This window comes from Strigops habroptila, chromosome 1 (genome assembly GCF_004027225.2).
Source record: "Strigops habroptila isolate Jane chromosome 1, bStrHab1.2.pri, whole genome shotgun sequence".
Taxonomy (NCBI): domain Eukaryota; kingdom Metazoa; phylum Chordata; class Aves; order Psittaciformes; family Psittacidae; genus Strigops; species Strigops habroptila.
This window is the reverse complement of record NC_044277.2, coordinates 73,529,471-73,541,566: the sequence shown is the minus strand read 5'-3', so window position 1 is coordinate 73,541,566 and position 12,096 is coordinate 73,529,471.

Sequence of the window (12,096 nt, the reverse complement as noted above, 5' to 3'; positions counted from 1 at the left end):
TATAATATTCTTTCAGAAAAAAGAGTATTGTAATCAGAAGAGGTGGCAAGCTTCTCATAAAGCTGCAATTAACATTACATAGTGCATGCCATAAGTGATTCACAAAAGAGTTCGGAGAAATAGCTGCAGTGCTTCTGGAAGCTTTCTGATACTTTGGGCATCCTGTATTTAGTAAATGTGTAATGTGTATATAATACAGCAAATACATGTGATAAAGTGCAGGTATGATAGATTCACTGCCCTGGCACTATTGCAGTGTTACATCCTTAGACACTGCACTCATAATCATAGAGTCATTTAGGCTGGAAAAGACCTTTAAGATCATCAAATCCAACCCCAAACCTAATACTGCCAAGTCCCTCACTAAATCACATCTCCACATCTTTTAAATACCTCCAGGGGTGGTGACTCCACCACTTCCCTTGGCAGCGTGTTCTGGTGCTTGACAACCCTTTCTGTGGAAAAAATTTTTCCTCATATCCAACCTAAACCTCCCCTGGTGCAACTTGAGGCCATTTCTGCTTGTTCTGTGGCTTGTTACCTGGGAGAAGAGACCAACAGCCACCTCACTACAACCTCCTTTCACATAGATGTAGAGAGTGATAAGGTCCCCCCTGCACCTCCTTTTTGTACAACATTATTCAAAAAAATACCTTATTTCATTAAAATTGGGGAAAATACATGTACGTGATGTCTGGCATGCTGTTGATTGAGTTGTCCATAATTATTCCAAGTTTCATGGCCATGCTATCAGCAGCATTGCAAATGTTGTTAGTAGTTAGAAATTATTTCCTTCTAGTTTCAATAGTATGGTTAGCTCTTGTCATCAGATGTCTTGAAACGTGAGTCTTGCACCTTTATTTGTGGTAATATGATCATCACATGCTCCTGGCTGTTTAGCAAATTACTCAGAGCAATCTGTTTCATGCAAAGGTGAAGGGCATGGATTGGACATACATTTTTGTCCCTTTGGAATAACTTTATTCTGAATACTCACCATCTTCAGGAAGGAGAGAGAAGTGGGTTTTATAAGCTACTTCTCATGTACCCTTCAGATCTGGGTATATCAAGTTAAAATTAGACTTAACTCTAGGCCAATGCCTTCAGCTGTAGAATTAAGATACATTAATTGCATTTTAGAAAGTGTGGGAATGTCAGTAATGGTACAGTTAATTTTACAGGGGGGAGAGATGTTGCTGGTCAGGTGCTGCAATGATATAAAGAATTAAGAAGTCAAATCTCTGTTTTAATTGAATTTTTTTTTCCACACAAACCTCCTTCCTCACAAGGTAAAGACATTTAAATGTAACTGGTTCCAGCGAACATTATCTGCTGTGTCAGTAAAAGAGGAATGCAGGTCATAGTGACTGGAGGAGCCACGATGAGAAGAAACTGAATCAGGTCTACAGTGGGAAATCTTCATCAGATTTCTTCAACAGATGGGTAAAATAACCCTGCCCTCTAGCTGTAGCCTTTGGTAAGTGCTGTGCGTGATTGTATTATGTTAAGTTAGTAAAGGTGATTATTAAGTACCTGATTTGCTTTCCTGAAGAATTCTTCCTTTCATCAGAATTTCTCTATCACACCTCTGGCATGCACACTTGTCTTAGGAAGGTGGAGGTTTGTATTTTGCTTGTTGCTGTGTTCTTGGGTCTCGTTCGAGAATACATATTTGTCATTTTTCCTTATCCTCCATCAGGAAAGAGACTTCTTCTTGTGTATACTGATTTTTGAGTCTTCTTATGAAATGGTAGCACTGGTATTTAGGAAGAGAAGCCCAAGAGGAGAGGTGGAATGGGCTGTATTTTACAAAGGTCTCTGCGAACAAAGAAGTCAGTTCCATTGCAAAGACTCCCTTCCCTTCAGGGTGCTGATCTGAGGCAAGAAAAGAATGCAATACCTTTTTGTGAGAATGTAATTCATTACTGCTTGGAGCTGACAGGCGTGCATGGATGCTGATGGTTTTTTGCAAAACACACTTCCAACGCTGCCAGGGACAAAACTGAAACACAGCTACTAAAGCCATTGCAAGCGCAGATCTTGCAAGTGACCTTGAAAGAAGCCCTATAATATAATCTCTGCAGCCCAGCTTGTGTTGGAGCTGTTTTTAGAAAACCAGAGAAGCTGGCGTTCTGTAGGTCACTCCTGGCTTTAGCGAAAGAAAAGCATTTGTAATCCACAGTGATTTTAAGGATTATAAAAACTGTTTAGCTGTTAACGAGCTGTCTGTAGCCGACAGTAAGGACGTGTGCTTCCATTGGTGTATTCTCACATTGTTGGAACTAATGCTTGTTCAGCAAAATGTTGTTTGTCGTTCTTTCTGGCTGACAAATAAGCAGCAGGTTATGAAGGTATGTAAAATAATGTCTCTGAAGCTGTTTTTGTTGGGCTGTCTCAGGTGTCAATGGGTGTCTGATACTACGTTAAGGATAATCACTTTCTTACATAGTGAGGAGCAAGTGCACTGGAGAGCACAGCAACTAACCTGGCTTCCCTCTTAAACCAGCATGTCTCTGGAAATACAGAGCAGCACATTTAGTTAAAATGAAAAGCGAAAGTTAGCTACTAATCTGTGCATGCTGCCAGCAACTTGAAATAACTAGTACCTCACCATGTTTCAGACATGACTGAAACCACAGATACAGTCAATTCCTTTCTGAGTAAAATTGCACCAGTGTGACAGTGTTTGGGCCGGAAGGAAGGGAGGCATCAGTTTTGTACTTCCTTGTGAACCTACTTTATTTATCTAAACACTTTGCTTAGTATTTAAAAAATAGCTTTATTTCTAAAGTCAGGTACACCTAATCCTAGGCTCCATTTCATTTTTCAAGTGATGTATCAGTCTGCAGTGAGGGTTAACTTTTGCTTAAGTTCTGCTGACCTCATGGTTTCTTTAAAAAGCTGTTCTAATCCATGATTGTTTCTGTGAATTTGGAGCGGATTTTCACAAACAGGAGCATGGACAGCAGATTCCTGCAAAGAAACTCCTAATGCCAATCAAGATCAAGGAGCAAAGGGAGAGCCAGAGAAGAAGTGGTTCATGATGAAGGGAGGCAAGCCTTCAGCTGCCAGGGAAGGCCCAGAAGGTGGGGGACAATGGTAGGGATAGTAGTCCCAAGCTGGCAGGACAGAGCAGACATGGACCTGGTCTTTTTCACCTTCCTCTGTTGTCTTGGCGTCTGTTGTTGAAGTATCATAGAAGCATGGGCTAAGTGGAGCTCTGGTTTTCAGCTCCAAGCCGCTGCTCCAGGCAGGTCTGTCCCCAGCGGCAGGGTGGGTCGGCTGGGTTTGTAACAAGGTGGAGGGGAACTCTAAGGATGCTTAAGGTCGTGTAGCTTTGCTTCTTGTAAGACCAGCAGACTGGGGCACGTGCTGCTGCAGTGTTGTGCACTTCATTTTATTTTTGATGTATTTAAATCTGCAGTAAGCAGGAGCTGTGACTAAATCAGTAAACCCTCAAGTATTAAAACTAGAATAGTAAGTGGATCAGCACAGAAGTGGATTCAGTTGTGCTCTGTAAAACTGTTGTTAGAAGATGATGAGAGAAAAGAAACTAAGCTATTGTTTCAGAACTGGATACTGACCATTTCTTATGCTGTTCAGTGACTTCAATTTCCACTGTCTAATTGTATACTGAAAGTACAAATCTTTGATTTGTAAATTTACATGTCCTTGAATCTTTTTGCATGGGAGAGACCTTCAGATGTGGAAAATCTGCAAATGAAACGTATTTTGACAAAATCACGGTTCTTTTAACCTAGAAGGTTCAACATAAAGAAATATGTATTATCTCTCCTTGCTGCAAAAGCCAGCACTGAGTGTATGCTTATGCAGAACATGGAACTGAGACATATTCTAGTTGAACAGAGACCTAATCAATATTCTAGTGTGTGTGTGCCTACAAAGAGAGAGAACAGTCAATTGCAGAAACTAAGATATAACATTTTGTTCATCCCAGAGACATTAAGCAACGTGAGATCAGATTCCTTGGAACACACAGTTTGGCTAAACACCTTTAACATCCTTTTTTCAGGCAGCTTTTCACTGTAAAATCTTTTTGTGCTAATTCCTTACCTAATTCCTACTCTCTGGATAAAAGATAATGAATATCAAATGCAAAAATTCTCTTTTAGGGCCTGATTTATCACCCAGAACATAATAAACATTAGCCTACTGCTGATATGACAATTTTGACAGCTGGAGGGGTCTGGAATGAAAGGCTGAAGCCTTAAATAAGCCTTTCAACTGAGCTTATTATGAGGCCATTTGTTAAACACACAGCCTTGCTTTTTGCTGTGCCAAATAGCTCCTACAACATACGCACTGGAAACCTATACTTCATAGTACAGGAGCTCTACTTTGCATGCTAATTGCTGGTTCACCATTAGCCAATTGATGCTAAGATAAATATTTATAGAAAGTATAGAGGGGGATCTGACGTTTTATCATGACTCCTAATACTCCTCTCTTGTAGTTTAGTACATTTACTTTGTTTATGAACACAGGGTTTTTTCTGGCTGCCATTGTGCGCAGCATGCGTCACTCTGGTGGTCAGTCCCTTGCAACAGGTATTAATTTGCTCAGTGGGAGCAGGTTAAAAGGCAGAATCTTCAAAGGCAGAATCTATACCTTGAAGGTACAGAAAAGGTTACCAATGGCATTTGAACAGATCTCTCCTGGGAGATTTAGGATTCCTACAGATGTAGGTTCCTTCAAGGCAGGTTATTTTCCCATCCCATGCAGGCGACTGATCTTTCAGAGGATTTCTACTATGTGCTTACAAGAGTCCTGTTACCTTAATTCCTTGGTGAGTATCACTGAAGATAACTTCAGATTTATTTTGCAGGACTGGAGTGTCAAACTAGGTATTTTCTATGAGGTAGGGACCTCCAAACATCTCTCTTCTCAAACACTGTAAGGCACATCAACCTGAAAAATGGTGGAGAAGACTTGCAGGCAGATCCGTTGCTTTGTATGAGTTGTGTTTCCTCTGCAGGGAAATGTCAGTGCTAAATGCCTATGTGCCATCTTCAGTTCTGCAGTTTGATGGCTACTAAGGCACTTTTTTAAGGTTGGTTTCTGGGCTTTTTTGCTGACTTACAAATGTGTTGTAAAGCCCTGGCTTCGGGGAGTGAAATGCAATTTGTCACGCAAAATGTGACACCAGCCTGTCATTGTGTAGGCCCCATGATTTCAAAAACAGGGGACTGGAATTCAACAGAGCTCCTTGGAAGAAGCAGCACATGTCTGTGGAGTGCTTCTTACTGGAATAGCAAGTTTAGAAGAAAAGATGCTATGAGTGAAAACCTGAGTTATTTTGAAAACAATTGAACAAAATGCTTCAGAGTAAATTAGCTTACTAGATAGGAACGGGGAAAAAAATCACTATTGTAACACACAGGTCTACATATATATGGTATAATTCAGTATTACCTGATTTTAATACCTAGGGGCATATATCCTAATTTTGCAATTCCTAATAATGAGTGTACAATCTGTTTCAAGAGAAAGAAACATAAGCCCTCCCACAGCCATTCTCTGAGGAATGATATAAACCCCATGCTAATTTACAAAAGCAGTCCTAGCGTTTCTGCTCTGCAGTTTCTCCTTTACGGAGGTGTTGCTTTGCCTATAATCAAACAAGCAATAGTCATGATATCTGCTCAGCCTGGAGATACTTTGAAATGCTTTTAATAGCTAGAATCAAGCAGGAACTTCACTCCTGATTTATTGTCCTTTGTGTTCTGAAAAGACAATATTTCTGTGGCTGTTTGTAAGGAGCTGAGATTATAGAGTGAAAAGATTAAAGCACAGCACTTCAGGAAGAAGAGAGGTACCAATTACCCTGAAAAGCAATTCTAAATAGCATTAGTGACCTAGCACTGCTATTCTGAAAGGTGTCTAAATAAAGATGACACCTTTGTATTCCTTATGGGCCACTGCATTTTGATAGCTTATAATATGTACTCAAAATGCTAGAGCTGATGTAAATGGAGAATATTACTTTGATAGCATTATAGTTTTAATGGGTACTATAAGCTATGAGCAATGAATATGAGCCCTGTGTATTTTCAACCATATTTGCTGGCATTAATAACAACACAGCTGAAGGCTTTTTGCTTTCCATCAGCTGTGCAGCAAAAGCTCTTCAAGTGTAAAAGGAGAACTGAACTTGGTTTTACTCTGCAAACTTAACAGAAATGCTTCTTAAGAGCAAATCTTCTATCCCAGTGCAGCTTGCTGACAGCATCCTCTGGACTTGGTTGGGGCATAGCATCAATGTGGTCAGTGCAGGTTTGGGGGAGACTTCTGGCTTCACAGCCTTTCCCATCGAGAACAACAAGGGAGAAAAGAAAGGGAGACGGAAAAAGAAAGTTTCTGCAAAAACATGAACTAAGGGGTAGGAGGAGGGACTTATAAGCAAAACCTATTGGACTGGAGTCATTCAGAGACAGCAGTGCAAAGCATGTGGGCCTGTCCCATCTGTCCCAGTGCTGCCACACTCAAGGACAAGCTGTCGTGCCATGCTGTGGCTGACTACTGTACTCACCACAGTATTAACTTTTATATTTAGTTCAACAACTTTGTATAAATTAGATGAGAAGGGGTTGCGTTTCCTCCAGCCTGTGGCAGGGTTTGGTCTCAGCTGGCTGTGGTGTCCCCACACCTTCTGCTTCATGCTCACTCATGAATCTCTCTTGGTGCCCAGGAAGTTTTTACAATCCCATCCAAACATCGCTTGCCTCAGCTATGTTTCTGGACAAGTTCAAAGGAACAGAGACAAGCTGATGCTTGAATACTGCATGGACTAATTAAAAAGCAATCTTGCCCAGACTAGAAGTGGTGACATATCTGTTATTCTTCTAATGCATTTATGAACGCGTGCTCAGGGCATCTCATACTCATTTTATAAGCTTTATTATCACATGTCTGGGTTTGATAACTGTGACATGACTGGCATGCCTGCTCTGGCACAGGGGAGAGACCTTCAGGCCATGAGTGAAGGAAATCCTGCTTTCTTATGCTCTTCCCTGGCTATTTTGGGTCTGTGCAAACCCACAATTGTCTAAGAAGATTCATATGCATACATGAATGTGATTTTTAAATAACTAGTGGGAGATTAACACTGTTAAATTGGAACTTGGCTTTGTTTGACTTGCTGCTGCTGGGTTGCTGCCGCCACCTCTCCCTCCTCTCTTCTGCTCCAGGTTCATTTAAATTCCTTCTAAGTGTTGTTCCCTCATGTGTCTTCTCGGCTGGCACAAGGCTTTCAGAAGAGCCCAGATAATGGGAAATGGCAACACAGGGATTTAATGGATTTAGACTGCACAGACCTGGATTTCACTTTCATAACTTCATAAATCTGTTAAATAGCCCACTGTTAAATAGCGAAAGCTGGAACTCCTCAGAAAAGTATGGCGTGATGGTAGAGTATGATGCAAAGCTTTTTTAGTCTTGTATTTCTAGGCAAAGCTTTCAGTGTACTTTTTGCTATACAGCAAATACTCATTTACCAAAAGGTGGCACTCGGTGTGAAAAACAGGCCAAAGACACTATCAATTTCCCATTACTCCAAGAAATGTATTTACTTTATTTTTTCATGGGTTTTGAAGGATGATGCCTTTAACAGTATATTCTATACTGTGAGGAATGCACAAGTACTCTTGCATTTCTTTGTCTTCTGAAGCGGTGCAGCTTCAGCTACCCTTCAGCCATGAACAGCAGATGATCTACATTATGGATGCTTCCGGCATCACCAACATTTGGCATCTGCAGACTTCCATCGGGATCGCCCCAGGCTTCACTCTGGCCCCTACTGTCCAAACTGCCTCTACCATCTGTAAAGTACTTTATGTGGTTTTCCAAACCCAGTAAATGATGTGCTCTGTTTGCTTGATTGACATAGTTTTCATCATATGGGTTTTTTCCTATGGGTTTTCCCACCCATTGTTTTCCCTCATTACCTGATAACCAAAAGCTGACCTTATGAGTTAACTTGAGATTTAGGAAAATATTTCTGTCTAATTGCCAGAGAGACTGATGCACAGAGGAGACAAGTAAGTCTGGCTGGAACAAGCCCTCCAATTGATCCAGCATGTGCCAACACAGGAACCACTGTGGCTTTGATGGTTCTGGAGATACCCACTTCTGTTTTCTTCCCTCAGTGTTTTCTTCAGACATATTCCCCTGTGGGGGCGGTTTCCTTTCTGTCATCCAACCGCACATTCTCTTTACTTTGGTTGTATCCTAGCTGACTGGTGTACAGCAGTCAGCTCTTCACAATGGCCTAATCTTGTTGCTTTTTCAATTTAACTAATTCTTGCCCTGAGGAAATGCCACTCAATCCTGACAAATATAGCGCTCATCCTGCATCCTGGGAGGATAGGCTTAGGAGAGAAAGAGACAGAGCTTACCTACTATATTGTAGATTTTGCCTACCATGTTTGTAGATTTTCTGCATGTTTTTTCTCTTGAACATCCTGAAGCTGAGACTTTTTTTTAGTGACTAAAAATAGCTACAGTTACAGATGTGCTCCACACCTGGCAGTTGAAGAACATACCTGGAGATAAAGAAGGAGTAGAGGTCTCCAAGCAAGCCCCAAACTTGGTGTCTGGGAAGTGGGATGTTTGCCTTCCGTGCATGGTTAAATCCCATGGCTGACTTCTGTTTGAGCTGTGTTTTGTAGGAGGCGGCCTTGGGAAGACCTGCAGACAGGGAATTACTGTAATCCAGCCTGGATGTCATGAAAGCATGGATTAATATTTCATCTTCTGCCTCTGTCTGTTGTCAGGCTCACTTTGTTCCTGAGCTGGGGCTGTGATCCTCAAAAGACAGCCTTGAATTAAAGATTAAGCCAGTGTTTCACTTGATGGAAAGAGAGCAGTTCTCTGCGGAGGGCGGTTCTTACCCAGCTCTACATGCAAGGGTTTAAAGTTTCCCAAACCCAAATGATAAAGTAAAGCTGTAGTGTGGTGCTGGGGTCTGTGTGAGGGGAAGGGTCTCTGGCAGTTGCGAGCCACATTAATGAAAGCAAGACTGGTAATTAGCCGAAAGTGAGCAAGAGGCACTGAAATGCTCCAGCAGGTGCCATTGACTGCTGTGATGAGAGAGCTCATCAGCGCCAGGCTGTAGGAGAGAAACGAGTACCTTACTGTGCAGTTGGGAAAATGAAAGCTGTAAGGAAAGGAAGAATGGGTCATCAGACAGCTCAGGGCAGAGCCTTCCCCAGGTCAAAGGTACAACCCTTTGCCCAGTGGCAGGGCAGCACTCTTCACTGAAAACGATTTAGCTAAGCTAGCACAACTCTGTGGGTGGAAACTCTGATTTCAGGATGAATTATTTATATTGCTTTAATCTCAAACTGGTTCTGATTAAGTCAAGTGAATATTAGCCCAATTAAAACCAGCCCAAGGGAGTCTGTGCACAGTTGTTCAGCTTAACTTTTCAGTTAAACCAGTTCAACTTTTTATTTAATTTTTGGGTTTGTTTTTACATATAGACAAGACCTGCCTAGTTCTTCATTGGCCACCTGACATGCATTTTAAGTCCAGCACCTTTATCTTTGGCTTTCTCTGAGCACGCTAGCTTAGTCAGTCATGGGAACCCAAAGACATTTCAGGGTATTTAAGGCTCATAAATGGGCACATTGTTGAGCAAGTGATTACCCAAGAACGTGGAGAACCCAGTTTGAGCATATAATCAAAACCAGTGCCCATCGGTCACCATGACTGAGATGACCACTGCCACACGAAGAAGCCTGGTTCTTGTGGCTTGGCCACTCAGTAGCTGACAGAGTTTCTTGTAGCAAAAAGCCGGTGCAAGACGCTCAGGAGTGCTGTTGCAGAAAACCCTGCATAAGCCTAAAAAGGCTTTTGCAGAAGGCTGCCTCATAATGGCTGGGAAACCACAGGCAAACACTGCTCGTTGTGCGCGTGAACATAAAAAAGAGGTCAGTACAGTCAATCATATGAAGAATAATAACCACAGTTTTTATAAACCATAAGAGAAAAAGTGATTGTGTAAAACATCCACTAAGTATGTTTTTAACTGAGCATGTTAGTCAAATTTGAGTTTTTGAGAGCAAAACCAGAGCAAAATCTTTTTAATATGACTGGTCTGTTCAGTTCTACTGCTCACCAGGCAAATGTTGTTTTATTTCAGTTATAACAATGCACTTCAGGAGGCTGCAATGGCAGCTTTTGGTAAAGGATACCACGTGGTCAAAGGCCACATATCCCTTGCATGGGGAAACTGGATAAATGCTGAGTGACAGCTATGCCACTACACTTCCCTGTGAAAGCAGCCAAGCTGTTAATACAGCATGTCTGCTTTCAATACAGCTATGTTTGTATATTCTTTTGAAACACTGCTTCACGTTGTTTTGGAACAGAACTTTTAGGGGCGGTCATTACTTAACGGCATTGCTTATTAATTTGTGTCACATTAACACTGTCCCACAATCATGCAGAGCGTCCCCACGCTACCAGCTTCTGCAAGAAACTGACGTCAGTATAATGGCAGCAAGAACGAGGAAAACTTAGCTCCTGTTGCTGGATGCAGTAGGAAAGTAAATATTTTATCACCTTTGTCAGCAGAAGGCTGTGTATAGAGACTCAGAAAGCACCTTTGGTGATGAACACTGCCCTAAGCAGATTTCAGTTACTGTGGCACCAAAAGTAAAATTAACCATAGGTACACACACACACACAGCAGAGATGTTTGAGCAGTTCCTGTGCCCCTTTCTTGATCCAGATTTACAAAAGCTTACTGTTCCATCAGTGCCCTGTGAGAAACAACTGAATGCATGCGAGATGGTGCCTGTGTGCATGGATTTTGCACATCTGCCGCCTGAGGATTTCTGTTTATTTTTTGGTTTTTTGGGAGGAAGGGCTTGGGCAAAGCAGCAAACTGTCATTCATGTGGGAAGCTGCTATAATGGGAAGGGGAAAAAGCCTGAGCCCATTTTCCCAAACTCTTCTGTTTTCCCAAGAGTGGACTGAAACAGCAGCATTTGGCCCACTAATTATCCACCAACCTCTGCACAGTTTTATAGCCATAAAAGAACGCCACAAATATTGTAAATTCAAACATGCTGAGAGAAGTGGCAAATTTAAACCTGACTAGGCAAAATTAATATGCATAACAACTTTAATTACCCAGTGAAACACAATTTTTCCCAGAATCCGCTACCTCTTTCCATGCAAGCGCTCCACAGTGTTCAGTGAAAAGGCAGCTGGTCTGTTTTCTCTTTGTAGCCTCCATATTATACCCTGAATGATTTGTTCCTCTTACAGAACAATTATTTAACATTAGCTTTCTTAGTGATGGTCATCATTAACATATTTGAGTATTTCACATTATCGCTGGGAGGTCAGACACTTTTTATATGTACACATTTTATAAATTTATAAATACATACGAAGGAGGCTTATATTGAATCACTTTTAAAATAATATATTCCTTAGCAGACTAGAGCAAGCCTTTGTGGGTGCTTTTCACTCTTGTCTACAGAATAGTCAGAAAAAATTGGGTCAAAAAGCCAATCTTGTTTTAAATCAGAGACACAGCACAGACATAGACGTATTTTCTTTCCCCCTCACTGCCTCCATTACCTCTTGTCCACTCTTCCAGGGCTTATCCCTTCCCACTGTTATCTCTGATAACGTTAGTTTAGCAGTTGTCAGTGACTTGGAATTCAAAGATTTATTTGCAAAATTTACTATATGGGGATGCTGATGAACTCTCAGTCCAGTTTTCACTTGCCTTGAGAAGAGGGCGGAGGGTGTCTCAGCTGCTCTCTCTGCTGAATACGCTCTCTGGGTGTGTAATTATCAAAGAAATGAAGAAGCTCTTTAAATGAACCAAATGTCCATATGGGTTTGTAAGTCTACCTGTGGTAATACAAAAGGAAGAAAAAGTGAGGATAATTCCCATTTCTGCCTTACTTTATGGCTGAAGTTGCTGAGCAGCTCTGTTGCTGGTGCTTGTTATATCTTTCCAAAGAGGGCTCAAAGGAGGAGGGGGGGGCTGTAGTTTTCCTGACCATCTGCACCCCTGTCTAAGCCCCTTTCCTTGAGGTTCAGAAAAGATACAAA